Source organism: Tupaia chinensis, unplaced genomic scaffold (genome assembly GCF_000334495.1).
Source record: "Tupaia chinensis unplaced genomic scaffold, TupChi_1.0 Scaffold000212_1, whole genome shotgun sequence".
NCBI lineage: Eukaryota > Metazoa > Chordata > Mammalia > Scandentia > Tupaiidae > Tupaia > Tupaia belangeri.
In genome coordinates this window covers 256682-270787 of record NW_006159687.1, presented here as the reverse complement: position 1 = coordinate 270787, position 14106 = coordinate 256682, and positions in this window count along the sequence as shown.

Genomic DNA, 14106 nt, shown 5'->3' with positions numbered 1-14106 from the left:
CATTCATTGTGCATCTTCAGAAATTCTTGTGATGAGAAAATGTACTGTACTTTTTAAAACATAATTTTTATGAGTATTGAGTAAAGAAGACAGGAATCAGTTCGTGAAATTTTATTTAAAAATGTATTTAAAAAGTTCTATTTTGCACTATATTTTTCTCTGAAACATTTTTATAAATTCATAAAATGCAAAGACATGCATTTTAGTGACGTCTATGTCTCAGGTAATGTTCTGGTTGCTGGAATTACAGACTTGAAAAGACAAAGTCTGCCTTCAAAGAGTTCAAAATGTGAGTAAATAATACCAAAGCAGTGTGATGAGTGTGCTAATAAAAATAGAATTGGGAACAAACAGGTGATTGTGCCTAAACTGTCCAGTCATGTTCTCAGCAGGGGTGACTTCTGAGCATAGGTATGACTGATGTCAACTATTCCTAGATTAAATAGTCTCTAGTTCATAATACTTGAGAGAGGACTGTCTCCTTAATTATTTTCACATTCTGTTTCTTAACTAACACAATCCTAACTGAGTTCTTAATATAGAAATCTGGAACATCTACCAGAATTGGTCTGAAATAATTTTCGACCATTATCCTATGCTTTCGTTTCTGGGTGCCTTCCTTGCTATTGTGGAGATAGAATATGAGCAGTAAAAAAATTCAGTTGTTGTTTTCTTCACAGAGAGCTTTCGAGGTCAGAGTTATCATTATCCCATAAAACCTCAAAAACGGAAAATCAAATGCCTTGGGTCAGGTGGGGAGTAAACTGGCAGAGCTGGGATTCAATATACCATCTGTCAGACCCCACAGCCTTAACCTCACCACTCTATAGATGGGAACTAAATAGCAGCTTCCAAAATGCATTGCTGTGGCTGCTGCTCTCTAAGTAACTTTGTGTTTATTTTCTTTTTAATTTCCTTTTATGAGGTGAAGTGTAAAAGAGCTTTAAAAGGAGGGGGGGGAAATAAACCAAACTGTCTCTATAGCCTGAAAGAGGTAAAAAGTTACATCAGGAAAGATAACTCAGAAAAGTATTGAGTACAAACGCATACCCCAGCTTTTCCTTTAGCTTCTTTTATAAAGTGATAAGCATTTCCACCTCTACTGTATTTTTGTCTGCTTTAGCAAGAAATATTTTGCTTAAAACATAATTTTTGATAAAGAAAGATTCACCAGAATAAAAAAAACTGTGCTATTTCACATATGTAACTTAATTTTAGGATGGTAGTTAACAAGAACGAATGAAGTATTGATAATATAATAAGTATTTTTAATGATCCAATTTTAAGATTTTAGAACTTAAGAGTAGAACCCACATAAATACTGCATTAATGAAAGGTACTAATAGCAAACATTCCTAGGAGCCATGAAGATTAGTCTTTGCTGTAAGTTAGTAAAGTATTCTGTTAGCAGAATTCTGACTTTAGCATTGTGTAAACTGTTTTCTTAATACATAGCTGCTCTCTGCCTAGGTGTTATTCATGAAATAAGGCATAGATAATGTATTTAGTAACACTGAGATGAATCATGCAAAACAATTTTTGTGCAATTTGGAGGAATATAAAATAAAAGTTGTTTTAAATGTCAGGGAAAAAAAAAAAGCCTTAAAAATAAAACATTCTAATCAGAGGGAAAAAAACCCAAAAGCTTGTGTCATAAAGGAAAACAATTTACTTGTGCCGGCACCCTTAATAAGTGCCCCAAAGCGTTCCAGTGCTGTTACATTCTCTAATGATATTACAGTATGTGCCACATCTCATCTAATCTGTTAGTAAAATCCTAAAGTCACTTATGTCGCTCTCTAATGCAAGCCAAATGAGTCTTTCCAGTAATAAGAAGCTTCGCAGAATTAGTTTTCGTTTTGCAGAAAATTGCCATTGGGGCTGGCACTTTTATCTAAAAATTTCACTCGTGCATAAGCAAAAAACTCATATATTATTTGGTTACATTCCATCAGTATGAGAAATAACATTGTGAGAATTCTATGCATGCTAATGATATATAGAAATCCACCTGCTTTCAGATAAAATGAGTTTAATTTTCTGTTGCCCACTGCCTGGTTGGCCTTTCATAAATTACTTATGCACAGCTATTATTAAAATAGAGGGAAAGCAAATTAGAAAGTCCTCCTATCTCTCCACTGGATTTAGCCAAGGCAGGGCTGTGACAGCTAGAGTCAGCGTTTTTGAAAAAATTCTGCTCTCTTGAAAAATTTTGCATCTCTATACAATTCTATACCACTGTTGTAAACGTTCTGACCTGCCTTCTTACCAAATTAACCTAAATCCTTTCTATTTTTCAACATTAATGGAATCCTCTAGAGTCCTGCTGATATATATTAAAATATATTTATTGGTTAATTTGAATTCCAGCATTTTGTACCTCATTTCCAGCACTCCTGTTATATCTGAACTGCCTTGAGCTTTAGCATTAAAAACTTACAAATTAAGATACATACAGTACATCTTACAATTATCAGATCAAAACAACTTAACTTTATTGCAGTATGGAAGGGCAAATTTAACATTCTGATAAAATAGAAAATGAGGACTGTCTGCATGAAAGAGTTAATTGGACTTTAAAGGGCGTTTTCTAGCTGATGGGGGTTCTTTATTGGTCAATGAATACTTGATCTCTTGGCTTAAGAACAGGTGAAAAGTTTTTATTTTCAGGAGCTTTTGAAGTCCAAAGTTTCCACTTACTTAATAATAATTCCGGTTAATTATTTCACTTTGTTCAATTATGATCACATGTTTCCTAAGATATATCAGGCCACCAAGTCTTCAAAGGCTGAGTAGAAATCATTGATGGAACTCTATCTTGCCAATGCCATGGTGCTAAAAGAGCTATAAAAACACTACACTGAAAATCAACCTCAACCATAGTTCATATTTTAAATAAAAGTAAAGAAAGCTTCCAAACTATTTCATAAAATTTCAATATAGACAAAACATCCTTAAAGACAGTGCATCCTGAAACAGGGAGGATGGTTATATAACTCAAATGGCATTTAATCTAATTCTGAAATATAAAATATGTTGATCAGTTTCTGTTAAGAGAATTATCCACAATGTTCTAATATAAGCTTTGTTCATAACTAAAGGGAGTTTAAAAGAGCATTTTGATAGCATGCCATTAATACAAATAAAATTACAAATGGGTGTGGTATATGTGTGGAGTGAGAGAGGGGATAGCCTCAGAAAGTGTGGTTGGATGGGGAATGTACTTAAAGCATTTTAAATCTGATGCTGAAAAACAATACCAAGCATATAAAAAACTAGCAACACAATCCAAACACACACAATTTTGAAAACGATGCTGCTTTAAGATAGCAGAAAAGAATGTAATTTTCAGACCTGTTCTCTGCACTTTTCAAATGGTGTCCTCTTTCCTTTAGGCAATTTATTTTGGGTTGGGGGAGAGGTTTTTGCTATAGGGTGCAAGCGCTTGCCAGAAAGAGAGAGACAGAGAGACAGAAAGCGAGAAATAACTGCCTGGGTGAGGGGGGGGAGATGGCCACACAGCAATCCCTTCTCCTCCATTCTCCTCTCTGGATCTTGTACACCCACACACACGTGCCGGGCATGAGTTTAAGCCACTGGGTCTGGGACTCTGACCACTGTCGACTACATGGAAGTCCAGCGACGTAACCATTACGCCATCTAGGCAAATTTAATGACAAAGTATGCATTCTTTGAGAGCAATGGATGAAAATTACTATATATCCAGCATTATTAATTGCAAAATTTGCAACGGACAAGTATGCAGTCTTATGATGCTTTTTCTTTTTCTAGGTTTTTGTCATGGGGCCCATGAGTACACTGGAGTGAGATGGACAGTGACAGAGAGAGACAGTGAGAGGAAAAGTGAAAAATCACCTCTCAGGGGGGATGATCACTCCACAATCCCTTCTCCTTCATTTTCCTCCTGGGATATTGAGTGTGCACATGCATGCACACATGCCAGGTGTGATTTTCAAGCCACCAGGTCCAGGACTTAAACCACGACTGGCCATGTGGGAGTCCAGTGCCTTAACACCACGCCATCTGCTGGCACACTTATGATGCTTTAAAAGTAAATCTCTTCTGAAATTCACAAGTTGAAATTCACTAGTAATTGAGCATTATCTGATGTCTTAAAGACAGACTACAGCTTGAGATCAGAGAACTACTTTGATCATGGTAAGTTAAATAATTTGTTTAGAAAACACTTAACTAACTGAAGCATCTAAGATGTGCTGTATTGACTTTGACAGTTGTGATTTGAGCTAAGAAATCCCATGGAAGGCAAATAACCAAAGTATCATTATTCCTCAGGATTCCACACATAGTCTAGCTCTTGCCTGAAAGTGAGATATCTATTCCTTTAGTCATTTTTAGGTATTGTGATGGCTGCCCTTATGTAGACACTATCAGTTCTAAGGTTGTGGAATAGGAAGAAATTTAAATTTGAATTATAAACAGAAAAGGAATAAATGAGAATAATTGATGTAAAAAGATAAAATAGATTTACAAATAAGTCAGCCATATTCTATTCCTCAAACAATTTAATTTTATTTTCCTGCCAGACTGTCCTTTTTAATTAATCAATCATTTGCTGATTAGCTATGTAAATGTAAATTATTGGCCGTGAGGCAGCATGTATGATATTGCAAAAAGCTAAGAACTTTTAAATTTTGCAAAAGAGAGACAAAAAAAAGAAGGAGAGGTAGAAAGCACCTCCCAATGGGGTATAGTCATGCTACACTCTTTTCCTCAGGATTTGGGGCATGTGTACACATGTGCCCAGAGTATTTTTTTTTTTTTTTGGAGAGATTTTCGCTATAGGGCGCGTGTGCTCGCCAGACAGACAGAGAGAGACAGAGAGATTTTAGAAAGTGAGAAATCACCACCCCCTCAGGGGGGATGGCCACGTCACAATCTCTTCTCCTCCATTCTCCTCTCAGGATCTTGGGCACTGCACGCACACACTCCTGGCATGAGTTTTAAGCCACTGGGTCTGGGTCTGGGACACGAACCACGGACGACTACGTGGGAGTCCAGCGACATAGCCATTATGCCAACTGCTGGTCCCATGTCCAGAGTGTTTTTAAGGCTACTGGAGGCTGGGGTTTTAACTGTAGCTAGCCTCATAGGCTCCAGCTTTTTTAACCACTAGAACCCAGGACTGAACCAACAGCTAAAAACTTTTGAATCTAATAAGCTAAGATTTGAAATTTGGCAACTGCATTACTTAAATGTCTTATTCTGACTTGTTACATAACCTCACTTGAGTTTCAGTTTCTTATTTTATAAAAGTGGAATGACAACACTTTACTCTTAGTTTATTGGGAAAATTAAATAAGATTATGTATGAAAATGATAGATTTATGAGTATGTAAGTACTCAAAAATTTGGTGAATTTAATCAATTGTCTGTATGCAAGAATTTTGTATGTGTGCATGGCTGATCTTAGGGAGATTTTTTGGTAGTTTTATTAGCATGACGTCCACATATAACTCTTCCTTAGCCAACTGCAGGTATGTAAAGTACTTTAGATTGCATGTATTTTTTGTAGTATATTAGTTTAATCTCCATACATAACTCCTCAATATATACACCTATGAGTAATGCAAAGAAAAACTTACTTCTCAAGAAATAACTGGGACTTGAAATTATAAAGCATTTGGGGCCAGCAGGGGTGTAGTGGTTAAGGCACTGGACTCCTACTTGTCAGACCATGTTTAAGTTCTGGACCTGGTGGCTTGAAAATCACTCCCGGAACACGTGTGTGTGTGTGTGTGTGTGTGTGTGTTTGTGTGCCCCAAATTGCAAGAGGACACTATAGGAGTAGAGGTTGTGGCACGGCTGTTCCCTCTAGAGGATGATTTCTCACTTTCCCTCTCAGTCTTTGTCCCTCTAGTGCACACTGAGCTCTACGGTAAAAACCTAAAAACAACAAAAAAATATTTTTAACACCTTCTTAAATAAGAAAAGCCTTAAGGTGTTCAGATACAGTATTTGGAAAATAGAGAACAATTAAATTAAAATAATGAAGATCTCTTTTCCTTCTATATTCCAAAGGTATTTGACGGTTTTGCTTTTCCAAGTTATTTCTACACTTAGATCTATACTTTTTTGTGTTTACCAAATTGAGATTATAGATTTGATACACATTTCATTTAATAGCATATTCGTATTTCTCCATGACTTAAATACTTTTATAATATTAAATACTTTACTGTAACTTATCAAGCTATTTACTATTCTTTAATACTTGGGTTGTTTCTAATTTAGGGCTACAATATTAAATTAATTTAACAAAATATTTTTAAATCTCCATTTCTTGTTATGTTTTTAGGTTACATAGTTGTCAACAAATATAAATTTTTTTTGTTTTTTGTTTTTTTTGAAGAGATTTTCGCTATACGGCGCGTGCACTTGCCAGACAGACAGAGAGAGACATAGAGACAGGAAGTGAGAAATCACCCCCCAGGGGGAATGGTCACACCGCAATCCCTTCTCCTCCATTCTCCTCTTGGGATCTTGGGCACGCACGCACATGCGCCACCGGGTCCGGGACGCGAACCACAGTCGACTATGTGGTAGTCCAGCGACATAGCCATTACGCTAACTGCTGGTTCCCAAATATAAATGTTTTAAAACGTACTTATGATATAATATCAAACTCTAGATGACTTGTACCACTTAAAACACCCAATAACAAAATGTAAGGTTATTCTTCTCAAATCCTTCTGTTATAAAGCGAGCACTTTATATTAAAAAAAACTTTTTGAAAATTTAATAATTAAAAAATTAAATTTCTACCAAAAATATGTGAATATTAATTTCTGGTAAGCCTCCTCAGCACTGAACACTACAAATGAAAAAAAAAAAGAGAGATTGTGGGGTCAGCAGATGGTATGAAGGTTAAGGTAACTAAATCCTAAATGTGACTGTGTGGTTCAAGTCTCGTACACAGTGGCTTGAAGAACACACTGGACATGTGTGTGTACATGCTCAAAATCCCAAGAGGAGAATGGAGAAGAAAGGATTGTGGCATGGTAATACCCCTGGAGGGTGCTTTCTTGCTCTCCTCTCTGTCTCTTTCTCTAGTAAGTGCATGAACCCTATAGCAAAAAAAAAAAAAAAAAAAAAGAAAAAAAAAAGAAAGAAAGAAAAAGAAAAAAAGAAAAGTATTGAGTTTTGTTTTAATTAAATTTATTTTTAAAAGGAAAAATATATTCATTTTTTACTAGGACTTTTATATTACTAGTGATTTTCAGCTTTTTTCTTCTGTGTCTATTGGAATTGGAATATCTTCTTTGGTGAATCATCTTTTCTTATCCTTTTTTCTTTTATTTATTGGTGTGCTTATCTTTTTCTTATTGACTTATGAAAACTATTATATAAACTCTTTATCATTTTATACTTATTGTTGGCCTTCCAAATTGTGATGCTTTAAAATCTGTGTAGTTTTATACTTTAGTAGTGAAAAGTAAGTCCTTTCCTTTATTTTTAATATTATACATTTTAATACTTTTATAAATACTACTTCTAGGTGTTTCACTCCTAGAGAGGAAAACATTATTGCATAAAATTAATTCTAATTTTATATATACATCAACTCTATGGAATTAATTTTGAATTAGGAAATGGTAGGACCTTGGTTTTATTTTTCCATACAGTAGGCCATTTTTCCCAACTCTTTAAACTGGTAAGTCTCAATGATTTATGACACTTTCTGACTTATTTCTTGGCTATCTATTTGGATCTGTTTATCTGTAGGTATTACCCTTCTGATATTGTCCTCATTTATGTCATACAAATCATAGTTATTTATAGTAATTTTTGCAATAATAATAAATAATAAACATGATGACAAATATTATTCAACTCAAGTCAATGACTCATGTACTAGATAAACCTGAGTAAATCACTTACCCCTTTTGGGGTAAATAAAATGGACAGAATGTATAAAATGCGAAGAACATTATCTAGGGAATATTATGGTTGACTTCTCAATAGTCATTCCACCCAACTCTTTAGGTGGCCAATTAAGATAGTTTTGTCATATGTAATAGGAGTTGGTGTAGATAAGGTCCTGTCTAAGCCAATGTAGGCCAATAGAACTTGAGGAAAGCCTTGTTCAGGTCTTCTAGGGGAAAAGGTAGAAAGCTTTTAAAAAATGAGCAAGAGTAATTTCTCTCTGCCGTTCTCTCTGAAATACACACACATTCTCTCTCTCTTCCTCTCTCTCTCTCTCTCTCTCTCTCTCACACACACACACACACACACACATGCACGTACTTACCTCAAATATAAACAAATAATTTTGTTGTTCTGGCTGCAGCTGGCAACCATCATGAGTTCATAAGGTAACCCAGTCTGAGGATCCAAGCTGACTCAAAAAGAAGAGAAAAGCTGGGAATATAAAGCGAAGTGTGAAGCTCTGATATTCTTTTTCTTTAATATATAACATTTACTTATTTGTCTATTTATTTGTTGTGATTTTCAAGTCGCTGAGCCTGGGACTTGAGCTTCGGTCTGCCAAGAAGGAATCCAGTGCCACCTGTTGGCCCCGCTCTGATATCTTTTGGGCCAAAGTCAGTTACTGTTACTTGCAACTAAAAGCATCCTGATACATATTATATCTTCCAAGGGTAGTATGATAATTAAACAAGAGCATGATTCCACAGTACTTTAGCATATTTCCAGGGATGTGGCACTCGGTGGTTATTGTCAATAAGATGTCTTTAGATAAAAAATATTGTTGCTATTATGTATGAGTCTGTTGATCACATCTCTAAGTAAAAAGTTTTTGAGCGAGAACAGCAGAAAAAAGTAGTGGTTACGTTCCTGGACTCTCATATGGCCAACCATGTTTCAAGTCCTCGACCCGATGGCTTGAAACTCGTGCTGGACACGTGTGTGCATGCCCAAGATCCCGGGAGGTGAATGGAGGAGAAGCGATTGCAGCATGGCTATCCCCACCGGCAGGTGATTTTTCACTTTCCTTCTCTGTCTCTTTTTTGCTTCCAGAGAGTGCACATGCTCCAAGCAAAAACCTCTAAAAAAAGTTTCTGAGCAAGCAATATATATTTAAAATTGATTTTATATATATGTATATGTATGATATATATATATCATATATATGAAGCATTAATATATGTATGTATATTATATACATAAAAATTCACAGAAAGAGAATGGAATTAGGAAGAGATAAAGTAAGTTTCAAAATAATTTTATTTTGTTCACTTATTGTTACAGAAAACACATTTTCTCCACTAACATCATTATCACCATTAAATTTATTTATAATTTTATTATTTATAGATTTTTGCTATAAAGTGCATGCACTCATTAGAGAGACAGAGACAGAAGAAAGACAGAAAGTGAGAAATCACCTCCCAGGGAGATGGCCACGCTGCAATCCCTTCTCCTCCATTCCCCTCCAGGGATTTTGGGCATGCACGCACGTGTGCCCTGCATGAGTTTAAGCCACAGGAATGGGACTCTAATGGCAGTCAACTGTCGCTGCAGGAGTCCAGCGACATAACCATTATGCCATTTGCTGGTTGCTTGAAACAGTTATTTTTAAAATAAGTCATGACCAGCCACCATGGCATGCACTGACAAAACAGTTTTTCTGCAGGCTGAGACCACTTTGGAAGCTGGAGTTTGATTCTGGGTGAGGCACACACTTCCGTAGTTCCAGCTACTTGGGAGGCTGACACAAGAGGAGTATGACATAATGAGATCCAGTAAAAAAAAGAAAAGAACAAAAGAAGAAAAAGAGAGAAAAGTCACAACTCATCTCCAAGTTCAATTACTCTTAGAACGTTTTGAAGAGACTACTAGCAAACATTTGTAATATAATGGGATTTTCATGATCCTCCCACTCTAATTTCAGATAATGTAAAGATTTGATTCTTTAATGTAATATCTTTCTACATGGACATTTAGCTTCACACACATACATTGGAACAAACCTAAATAGGCTGAAATCTTGCAGATTAATCAAGTTGTTCTTGTCAACTGCATTGGTAAAAACACACACTTCACTCAGTCAAACTAACATTTTTTATGACAAATTGACCAATTTTGAGGGCCAGTGTCAATTGTATATCTCATACCCATAGTTTATCTTATTCCTTTTAAAAATAAAATAAATAAATACAAATATAAACTCATTACATATTCTCAACATGTAAATGAGTTCCCACATGTAAATTTTGTTGGAATTCATTGGTTAGATATTCATTTGTGAGTTGCTAAAAACAAGTTCAAAGTCTATATACAAATCTATTTTTCTTTTTTAAAAAATAATTATTTACTTAATTCCATTTGTTACTATTATTACTTTTTAATTTGAATGCACAGAGACAGAGAGAGAGAGAAAGGGAAAGTGAAAAAAGCAGGCTGCCAGGTCGAGTTGGCCTGTGGGAATCCAGCACCTTTACCCACCATGTCACCTGCTGGTCCCTCCAAATCTATTTTTCAAAAACAACCATTATGAGAACATTTCAAAACAACTGAAAAACAAATCTTAAGCAATAAACCATTCTATTGGTTTGTCAGAAAATTCATTATGTGTTATACTCTACAGAATACTATTCAGCCATAAAAAACAACAAAACCCTGGCTTTTGACAGAAACTGGAAGAATATGGAAGATTTACTGCTGAGTGAAGCAAGCCAGGCTATGGAGAGACATTGTATGTCCCCACTTAATATATACCAAGTGTCTATGACTGAAACTGGTTGGCTAAAGGATGTACAAACACAAGAGATGGGTGTGAATGCCAGATGTGGTACGTTTGGAGGACTGGGGTGACTGGGGAAGGACATTTGGAGGAGGGATACGGAGACAGAGCATTGTCAGGACAGGGAGGTAGTGTTGTTATATTTTGATCAACTGGACCAGGGAGAAATGTTCACATATTGAAATGTTCACCTTGTAAGCTAAATAATGTGATTGAATGTATAAAAAAAGTAAATAAATAAATAGATAAAATAAAAAAAACTTAACCTAGCCCTGTCTCTAACTCAAACCTAACACTAAACCTAAATCTAACCCTAACCCTAACCCCAAACATAACCTAACCCTAACCCTAACACAAACACTAGACCTAACCCTAACCCTACACCCTAACCCTAATCCCAACCCTAATGTAACCCTTACTCTAACACAAACCTAACACTAAACCTAAATCTAACCCTATCACTAATCTTACACCCTTACCCTAATCCCAAACCTAACCTAACCCTAATCCTAACTCAAACACTATATCGAACACTAACCATAATCCTACACCCTAACCCTAACCCCAACCCTAACCTAACTGTGACTCAAACTAAAACCCGAACACTAAACCTAAGTCTGACCCTAGCCCTAATCTTATACCCTAACCCCAACCCCAAACATAACCTAAACCTAACCCTAATTCAAACACTAGACCTAATCCTAACTCTAATCCTAAAACCTAACTCTAACCTCAACTCAAACCTAACTCTGACTCTAACTCAAATCCTAACACTAAAACTAAATCTAACACTAACCCTTATCTTACACCCTAGCCCTAACCCCAAACCTAACCTAACTCTAACCCTAAATCAAACACAGGTCTGAACCTCTTATCTCTAATCCTACACCTTAGCCCTAACTCCAACCTTAACCTAACCCTGATTCTAACTCAAACCCTAACACTAAACCTAAATTTAACCCTATCTCTAATCTTACACCCTAACCCTAACCCCAAACCTAACCTAACTCTAACACAAACACTAGACCTAATCCTACCCTAATGATACACTCTAACCCTAACCCCAACCCTAACCTAACCCTGACTCTATCTCAAACACTAACACTAAACCTAAATCTAACCCTAACCCTAATCTTACACCCTAACCCTAACCCCAACCCTAATCTAACCCTAACTCATACAGTAGACCTAACCCTAACTCTAATTCTACACCCTAACCCTAACCCCAACCCTAAAAAAGAAAAAAAGAAAAAAAGAAAGAAAGAAAAAGAAAATTTGAAAAACAGAAAAAATATGTCATGAGTTTTCTCTCAACTCAATAGCTGATAGACTCTCATGAATGCAGTGGATCTTGGTTTTCTATTCATGATATTGACTGCAAACTTTGCAATCATGGTTACAGGCACAAAACAGAAGTAGTTTGGGCTAACATAAAAGTTGAGGAAAAGCAATGGTAAGTCATTAATAGTGATCACTTTTACTAGTTAGGGAACAGAACTAGGAATTTAACACAGTGTAACAAAACAATACAAAATATTATCTTAAATGCTTTCCACATCAACTGAGAACCAATATAATTTATTTTAGAAAAGTTCCATTAGATTTAAAATAAAACATAAAGACAGATACATCTAGATTCTTTGAATTCTTGGCAGTGAGTTGTTCTATATAGCTGAAATTTTGCTTCCTAAGGACTAAAGCCTTGACAACCAAGCCTTTATTTGTATTTTAATGATTCTGATTGAAATTTTTTCTAATATGAGTTTCAATTATTTACTTATTAATTAAGCAAACATTTCCAGTAGTCTTCAGTAGATAGTTATACACCTCTGAGGTGTGCAATATCATTTGCCATATCCTTAAGTAAACTCACACAGCTGCTTTTTGAGTTCTTCCTTTGGTTTTTATGATGTTTCTTTTCTTTTTTTTCTATAGACAATTTCTTGTTAATATGCTAATGACTGTAGAAAATATCCTTCTTCAGACCTTTCCTCCTTTCCTAATTTGCTACTTCAATTTGGCCTTGAAACAAGTTAGAAATGACCATTAGCTACTAGGTTAGCTTTGATCCCTGGTATAAGGTCTCTCCTATGAGCACCATGTGTAAATTTTACTGTTCAGATGTGTATTATAGCATCTGAACAATTCAATTACTTAATTTTTTTTTTTTTGATTTTGGATTGATGAGGAGCTAGGGACCCAAGCTTCAGAATGGATTTTTCCTGAGAGACACAATGTTTTCTGTTCTTACTTTTCTTTGGAGAGGGTTTTGCTATAGGGCGCATGTGCTAACCAGAAAGACAGAGGGAGACAGAGAGACAGAATGGGAGAAATCACTCCACAGAGAGGTAGTCACACTGCAATCCCTTCTCCTCCATTCTCATCTCAGGATCTTGGGCACGCACGCACATGTACCCAGCATGAATTTAAGCCAACTGGTTGTGGTAAACTACATGGGAGTCCAGCAACATAGTCATTACACTAACTGCTGGTTCTTGTTCTCACTTTTTTTTTTGCTAGGTTTTTTACTGTATTTTGTTTTTGCTTCTTGGTCAATAAACTTATCTTTGCCTGAAAAAAATGTTCCTAGGAAATTGTTGGGTTTAGAGCTCAGCTGCTCCTAAGCTCTGAGGAAGGTTGCCTTCTTCTAAGTCTCTTGATCTCTTTTCTGGGCAAACAACATTTTGGGGGTGGTTTTAGTTTTTATTTTTAACTTCTTTCTTGGTTTCTTCTCATAAAATCGATTCACTTATATACAGCATGAACTTTGTTATATATCTCCTTCATCTGTGCGGTTACTTTTTTTTTAACTTTTTTTTTTTTTTTGAGAGATTTTTGCTATAGGGTGCGTGCGTTCGCCAGACAGAGAGACAGAAAGCGAGAAATCACCCCCCCAGGGGGGATGGCCACGCCGCAACCCCTTCTCCTCCATTCTCCTCTTGGGATCTTGGGCACGTACGCACACGCACCTGGCGTGAGTTTTAAGCCACCGGGTCCAGGACTCGAACCGGTCGGCCACATGGGAGTTCAGCGACATAGCTATTACACTAACTGCTGGTCCCACATTGTTCTTGATCTATTGAGAGAATTATTCCTTGTAAGTATGTTTGTCTTCTTCCATTAGGTAACACACACCATCTGTAATTATCTGCCCTGTGATGTGCTTCTAACATACTCTGCATCAAATCCCTTGCTTTTGGAGTCATAACCAAGGAATCATTTAGTACCATGAGGGATAGACACTCATCCATCTGTAGCACCCTTCAGGGTGACAAGTTTGTCACCAAATTTCATTGCCAGAGATAGTTCCTGCAAGGCTTGCAGCCAAACTGCAAGTGAGGCACCAGGTAGACCATTCATAC